The sequence below is a fragment of the Pristis pectinata genome, chromosome 14, assembly GCF_009764475.1.
Source record: "Pristis pectinata isolate sPriPec2 chromosome 14, sPriPec2.1.pri, whole genome shotgun sequence".
Classification (NCBI taxonomy): domain Eukaryota; kingdom Metazoa; phylum Chordata; class Chondrichthyes; order Rhinopristiformes; family Pristidae; genus Pristis; species Pristis pectinata.
The window spans coordinates 53000477-53008412 of record NC_067418.1 but is presented as its reverse complement, the minus strand read 5'-3'; the positions used below and the strand labels follow the sequence as shown (position 1 = coordinate 53008412).

The window sequence follows — 7936 nt, the reverse complement described above, 5'->3', positions numbered from 1 at the left end:
ATTTACTTAGTGGTCTCCACTGTCTTTATCATTGGTTGGCCGAATTAATGCGATTAATATGAATATTTTACCAAAATGTTTATATTTATTTCAAGCGATTCCAACTTTTGTCCCAAAATATTTTTTGACGCTATTGATTCTAATATTCTTTCATACATCTGTCAGAATAAAAAAAACAAGGTTTGTGTAAGAAATATTTACGAAAATTAAAAAAGGGAGGGTGGTTTGGCCTTGAATAACTTTAGATTATACTATTGGGCAATTACTATTAGATATTTAATTTTTTGGATACAAGATTCTGATGTAATTCAATGCCCCAAATGGGTATGCGTTGAGCACCAATAAGTTCCTGACTTTTTATTAGTTTCTATTTTAGGTTCCTCTCTCCCTTTTGCACTTACCAAGTTAAGTAAACACACGGCTAAGCCAATTCTTAAACATACAATACAAATATGCTTTGAATTTCGTAAATTTTTTGGATTGAATAAATTTAATTTGTCAAGCCCCATTCAATCTAATTTTTTTCTTTCATCCATCTTGAGCTGACTCAGATTTTTCCATATGGAAAAGGAAGGGAATGGTATGTTTTCGGGATCTGTTCATTGATAAATGTTTTTCATCTTTTGAACAATTGTCTAAAAATATAATTTGCCTAGATTACACTCTTTTCGATATTTGCAGATTAGAATTTTTTTAAAAAACTATGATACTGTTGCGACTCACCACACCAGCATTCGAACCGGCTCCCGACATCGCGACGTCGTCTGAAACCCCGATCCAAGATGGCGTGGGGCCCTCCTTCTTCTCCTGCGTTGGGCTGGGAAAGCCCGCGCGCGGGAAGGTCAGGTGACCCCCGCCTGGTCAGCGTGGGAACTGTAGCGCGGGAAGTTTTCAGCTATTAAAGGCGCACTGCGCCCCGGGTCTGCATTCGACCTCTGATTTTGAAACCAGAAACTCTGTGTCTTCATTTCATAGTGTGTATCTAGCCGCAAATTGGTGAACCCGACGGGCCCAAACGTTTTTGGACCCACGATATCTACACAGCAAGAGGTACAGGCAGTAACCTTTCAACTGCCCACCTTCTGGACCCTCCGGCCCGGGGCTGGTTCGACCAGGCCGAGGCCCAGTTCCAGGTTCGGCGGAACACCAGGGACAACACCAAGTACTATTACGTGGTGGGCGCCCTCGACCAATACACCGCCTCCCCAGTCGAGGATTTCGTCCAGGCGCTCCTGGAGGAGGAGAAGTGCGATAAGTTCAAGACCCTCCTCCTCGAGACTTTCGGCCTTTCGCGACGCGCACTGGCCTCCCTTCTACATCACCGCGATGGGTTGGGTGACAGAACCCCCTCCACGCTCATGAATGAGATGTTGGCCCTGGCAGACGGGCATAAACCCTGCCTTCTGTTTGAGCAGATCTTCCTGGAGCAGTTACCTTACGACATCCACCTTCTCCTGGCGGATGCCGATTTCAGCGAGCCCGGGAGGTGGCCGCCCGGGCGGATGTCCTTTGGCGGGCGAGAAAGGAGAGCGGGGCGTCCGTCGAGCGCGTTGTCACGCCACGTACCTAGCGGCATAGCAAGCCGGCCACCATGCAGGTATCCGGGAACAGCCAGAGCCAGCCGCCGCTGACGGCTACGGCAGTTAGCCACCTGTATAGCATCTTGCATGTGTGGGACAGTCGTTCCGGACGTCGGTTCCTTGTGGACACTGGAGCCGAAGTCAGCGTCGTGCCTCCCACCGGCCGCGAGACTCTCAACTGCACACCAGGACCTGCCCTCAGAGCCGCCAACGGCAGCGCCATTAGGACATTTGGCACCCGGTTGGTACACCTCCAGTTCGGCGCTGCAACTGTAGTTGGCGGTTCATCCTGGCCGTCGTCACGCAACCACTCCTTGGAGCAGACTTCCTTCGTGCCAACAGTCTGCTGGTTGACCTGTGGGGTAAGCGTTTGGTACATGCCAGGACCTTCCAAACGTTCTCGTTGGGTGTGGCCAAGTTGCCGGCCCCACACCTCGACTCAATCACCACGTCGACCAACGAGTTTGCCAGGATCCTGGCAGAGTTTCCGTCCGTACTAACACCCCAGTTCTCCACCACCTTGCCCAAGCACGGCGTCCAGCATCACATGCCCACCCAGGTCCCTCCCCTCCACGCCCGCGACCTGCGGCTACCCCAGACAAGTTCCGCCTCGCCAAGGAGGAATTCAAGGAAGTGGAGGAGCTGGGATCATCCGCAGGTCGGACAGCCCATAGGCGTCTCCGTTACACATGGTCCCCAAGGCACCTGGAGGCTGGCGGCCCTGCGGCGATTACCGACGCCTCAACGACATTAATACCGCGGACCGGTACTCCGTGCCGCACATTCAGGACTTTGCTGCTAACCTACATGGGCGGTCCATTTTTTCCAATGTCGACCTCGTCCGCGGGTATCACCAGATCCCGGTGCATCCGGACGACATTCCGAAGACGGAGCTAATCACACCTTTCAGCCTCTTTGAATTCGTTCCGATGCCCTTTGGTCTCAAGAAGGCTGCTCAGTCCTTCCAACGACTCATGGACGCAGTCGGAAGCGACCTTGACTTCGCCTTCATTTACCTCGACGACATCTTGATCTCCATCAACAGCCGTCAGGAACATTTGACGCACTTCCGCCAACTCTTTTCTCGCCTGAGTGAGTTCAGCCTGACCGTCAACCCAGCCAAATGCCAATTGGGGCTGGAGACAATCGATTTCCTGAGTCATCGGATCGACAAACACGGAGCCACGCCCCTGCCTGCGATGGTCGACGCCATCCGCCATTTCACCCGACCCACCTCCATCAAGGGCCTGTAGGAATTCCTCGGTATGCTAAACTTTTATCACCGGTTCATGCCATCCGCGGCCCGCATCATGCGCCCGTTGTTTGCTCTCCTGTCAGCCGGAAGCAAGGACATTGTTTGGTCGGAAGAGGCTCATAACGCTTTCGTTGAAACCAAGCAGGCCTTGGCGGACGCGGTCATGTTGGTGCATCCGCGCACGGACGTCCCAACTGCCCTCACGGTCGACGCCTCCAGCACTGCGGTCGGAGGCGTGCTGGAACAACTTATAGAAGGGCGTTGGCAACCGCTGGCGTTCTTCAGCAGGCACCTTCGACCACCAGAGCTCAAATGTATCGCCTTCGACCGCGAGCCGTTGGCGTTGTACCTGGCCATCAGACACTTCCGTTACTTCTTGGAGGGCAGGCCGTTTACTGCTTTCACCGACTACAAGCCTTTCACAAGGTCTCAGATCCCTGGTCCACACGGCAACAGCAGCACTTGTCGTACATCTTCCAGTTCACCACTGATGTCCGCCATCTGTCGGGGAAAGAGAACGTGGTCGCGGATGCGCTGCCACGGCCCACCATCCAGGTTTTGTCCCAGGGGGTGGATTTCGGCGCCTTAGCGGAGGCACAGCGAACGGAGTTGGAGATGCCCAACTATCGCACCGCAGTCTCGGGCCTGCAACTGCAAGACCTTCTGGTAGGCCCCATGAGCACACCCTGCCCTGCGATATCTCCACGGGTAGACCCCGCCCCAATGTCCCAGTTGCCTGGCGCAGACGGGTGTTTGATACCATCCACGACCTTGCACAATCTTCCATCCGGACTACCCTCCGGATGGTGTCCGACAAGTTCGTCTGGCATGGCCTGCGTAAACAGGTTTCCGAATCGGCCCGGTCCTGCACTCACTGCCAGACCTCGAAAGTACAGAAGCACGTCAAGGCCCCCTTGCAGGATTTTCAGCCTACCCTCCGGCGTTTCGACCATTTCCATGTCGACTTGGTCTCCCCCCTCGCAGTCTCCCGAGGAGCGCGGTACCTCCTTACGATTGTCGACCGTTTTACCCGATGGCCTGAAACCATTCCCCTCGCAGATACCTCCGCCCAGTCCTGCGCACAGGCCCTTTTGTCAACTTGGGTAGTCCGTTTCGGTGTCCCGGCACATATCACTTCCGACAGTGAAGCTCAATTCACCTTCGGCCTGTGGTCTGCCGTCGCCGACTTGTGGGGTTCCCCAATCCACCTCACCACCGCCTATCATCTGCAATACAATGGGCTGGTGGAGAGGTTCCATCGCCACCTGAAGTCGGCACTCATGGCCCACCTTAAGGGGCCCAACTTGGTAGACGAACTCCCCTGGGTCCTGCTGGGAATACGGACTGCGCCAATAAAGGACCTGCATGCCTCGTCTGCGGAGATGGTCTACGGAACGCCCTTAGTCGTCCCGGGCGAGTTCCTACCAGCACCTCGGGGGCCAGAGGAAGGACCTATCGGGGTGCTCGACCGGCTGCGTGAGCGGCTTGGAAGCCTGGCCCCGACTCCCAGCTCGCGACACGGGAAGGTCCCGGCCCGTATGCCGACTTCCCTCCAAGAATGTAAGTTTGTCTTCGTCAGGAGGGGAGCGCATCGATCACCGCTGCAACGGCCGTACGAAGGGCCATTCCGGGTCGTCAGGAACATGGATTTACGTTTGTGCTGGACATTGGGGGGAGCGAGGAGGTGTTTACGGTTGACCGGCTGAAGCCGGCTCATTTAGACTCGGATTAACCAATGGTGGTACAAGCGAGCGCGGCGCCGGGGCAGTCCACACAAGTCATAGTTTATTTCATTCTGGTTTTCGCGATGGTATTGCCGGTTCTGGGGGGAGTTATGCAGCGACTCACCGCACTGGCATTCAAATCGGCTCCCGACTTCGCAACGTCGTCGGAGGCCCCGATCCAAGATGGCGCGGGGCCCTCCTTCTTCCCCAGCGTTGGGCTGGGAAAGCCCGCGCGCGGGAAGGTCAGGTGACCCCCGCGTGACGTCAGCGCGGGAACTGTAGCGCGGGAGGTTTTCAGCTATTAAAGACGCACCGCGCCCCGTGTCTGCATTCGACCTCTGATTTTGAAACCAGCGACTCTGTGTCTTCATTTCATAGTGTGTAGCTAGCCGCTACAACATCATCTACAGCCATGCGCTCAGATTCCCCCGTTAAATACTGCGTGTACAAATCTTCCGCATTGAATAAATTATCTCAAACTTTCACATTCCTGTTGAGTAAAGAAAGTTACCCTTGGAAAAGAAGCGATGTAATGATACCTTATTTCTCCAGCTGCCAAAGTGTAAATATATTTGTAAAAAAAATATTCACTGCTCTGTCCAACTGCTATCTAAGTATTTCCTGGATGTTGACCATATTAAAATGCCTCCACTGTGTAAATACGCCCTCTTGTGGTACAAACATCTGGCTTGTTATAGAGAAGATGTCCACTGGCATTTGCAGATCGTGTTTGCACCGCAAATAAGTGTCTTCGGCCGTGTGTACTCTCACTGTGACCATTTGCCACGGTTCATTGTGGCCAAATATTCAGCCATTGATGGAGTGGAGCCGCTGCCGTGATGGTTTGACGAAGTGTGAAGGACAGTTTCACACAATATTCTCTGCCGTGTGCAGATTTGTCTCTGTATACAGATGTATTTCGCTGTTTCAACACAAAAAAATCACAGTCCTTGGCATTTCCTCAATGGGTTCTCCTGTGGAAAAAGGCCGGGTTGCCACACCACTGAACTGGAAATCTATTATCACAGAGGCACACACACCACATACACACACACACACACACACACACACACACACACACACACACCACGCACATACACATTTGTAGAATAATAAATGGAATGAAATAACAACAGAGCATAGAAGGCAGGGTGTAGTTGACAAACATCAATGACACGGGCAATGTCAAGGGAATATCCTGGATGTGTGCATTTTTACATTAAAATACTAATACCTGTGATCAGTGCACTTGTTGTATTAAACGATGATTTTAGGTTACTATGTGTCGCTTATCATTGCTGCTCATATTTTTGATTTAAGTGGGTGAATAGGAAGATAACTTCCAGATTTCATTTTGAACCGGTTGCATGATCAAGGTGCCATTTGCGCGGACTTCCACAAGGTCATTTTGGTGAATGGGAAAAGTGATTGAACAAAATAAAGCGATATTTAACCCGGAATTGCTATCGAATCACTGTTTAACAGCAAAAAAGAAAAATTGCAACGGAGCTGAGGCCACTGTGCCATCGGGAACCTCCTGACACTTTGTAGAAGAAATACAACTTCTCCCAACCTCCCGCTGTTCCTCGCGTATCTTCTAAAGGGGATGTAGTTCCCTCAACAGTTTAATTTGCAAGCAAGGGCCGTCATCTATGCAAACATTCGTGTTTTTTTTTTCAATTCTGTTCACGTCTTCCACATTATCCTGAGGAAAAATAAACATAAAGGATCACAATATTGGAGCTGTTTCTGAACCATTGGTGTAAGCAAGGTGGAATCTTCCATGTCCTCCTTACATCCTCTTCCATGCGTTTTTTCTCCGTTAATCTTGTGTGTCTTGGAATAATTTGAACTTAAACTTTCCATAAACCAAAATGTATTAAAATCTATAATATCCACGAGATCCACTGTGATTGGTCCTCTATCTACAAGGACCGAAACAAAAAACCTGAAGACAGCACAAATATCCGGCTGAGCCAGGAGCTCACTTTCCACGTTAAAGCTCTGCTCGGGTGTCCTCGGTAAAGATGTCACACGCACTGCCTTCGCATTTGAGTGCCTCTCACGGTGACCAGAGCGACGGTCAATTTAAGTGCAGGACGACTTTATTTGTGTAGGATTGCCGGTGGCCATGACTGCCCCATACTCTTACTGCAAATTTGAAGACAGCACGTGTCCATACGGAAGAGGATGTTTTGTTCTGCAAACTTTCATTGGACTTTGTAACAACAGTGCCGGAGGACACAGGCAGATTGTTGGATGTGGCAGTAGGATGGTGAATTAACGTTGCGGACACCTGGAGCTCAGCGTTACCCCTGCGGACTTAACGCAGGAGTTCTGCAAAACGATCAATCTATCTGCGTCTGGTTTTCCCAATGTGAACTCCAAATGCAGTGCACTGGATTAGATGGTTGACTTCGTGCTTCGCCTGAACCGATTATTTGGAACCCTAAGTTTTGAACTATTTGGTGCCCAACCAGAACTGACGAATCGTCATAATAGAAGATCTTTAGTTTGCGGGATTTTCCGAATATTTCTCGCAGCCACACAATCTCCTCCCACTTTCTCCCTTTTCTTTTTAAAATGGATTGAGATACAATTTCCAGGTTCAATGTTGCACCAATTCTGGTCCAATGTCATGTTCCCCAGTGTTGATCATTCGTCACAGTAATGCCATTCCCCCATTGGTCTCCTCATTATTGTGGGCAGTGCCAACAGAAGGAGCCGAAATAGTTCAGTTGGGACAGCGTTAGACTGAAGATCTAAAGGTCCCTGATTCAGTCCCGGGTTTCGGCAGTTTTTTTTTTACATTTTTCTTGAATCCCGTCCCTCACCGCATAATCTCCGTGGAAGATTTATCAGTGGACTTACACCTGGGTTCACAAAGGTACTTTCAGTTTCAATGACACTATGGAATTTCTATTCTATCTCAAATCTTAAATTCCTTCCGTAATCGGTGCGAAATTTCCAGCTGGATTGTCCTCCCCGGCGATCCGACCTGTTGAAAGTGCCGCACACTCCATCGACATCAGTACAGCTTCCCAGCAGCGGCTGCTCCGGACACCACATCGCCACAAAATGTTTAGGTGAGTTGGAACAATGTCCCGGAACAAAATGCGCCTGAACCGCAAAACTTGAGATACGGGAACTCCAACGTGTTCACCCGCCCTTGTGCAGGAGTCGAAAGGCTGGAACCTGCTCCTCTTACATTATCTTACATTCTGTTACAACACCTGCCCCTACACCGCCTCCATCACCTCTATCCAGGAACCCTAACAGTACTTTCAGGTGAGACAGAGAATCACCTGCATCTCGCTTATTATCATCTACTGCATTCGGTGTTCCAGTGTGAGAACAAACGCACACAAGGTGACCGG

At 50.8% G+C, this 7936-nt stretch overlaps 1 non-coding gene across 1 annotated transcript; it reads left to right on the top strand.

Moving 5' to 3' along the window:
• Nucleotides 1–7282: 7282 nt before the first annotated feature.
• Nucleotides 7283–7355, top strand: trnaf-gaa (transfer RNA phenylalanine (anticodon GAA)). Its single transcript has one exon. It is a non-coding gene; the product is annotated as a tRNA-Phe (tRNA).
• The last annotated feature ends 581 nt before the right edge of the window (nucleotides 7356–7936 follow it).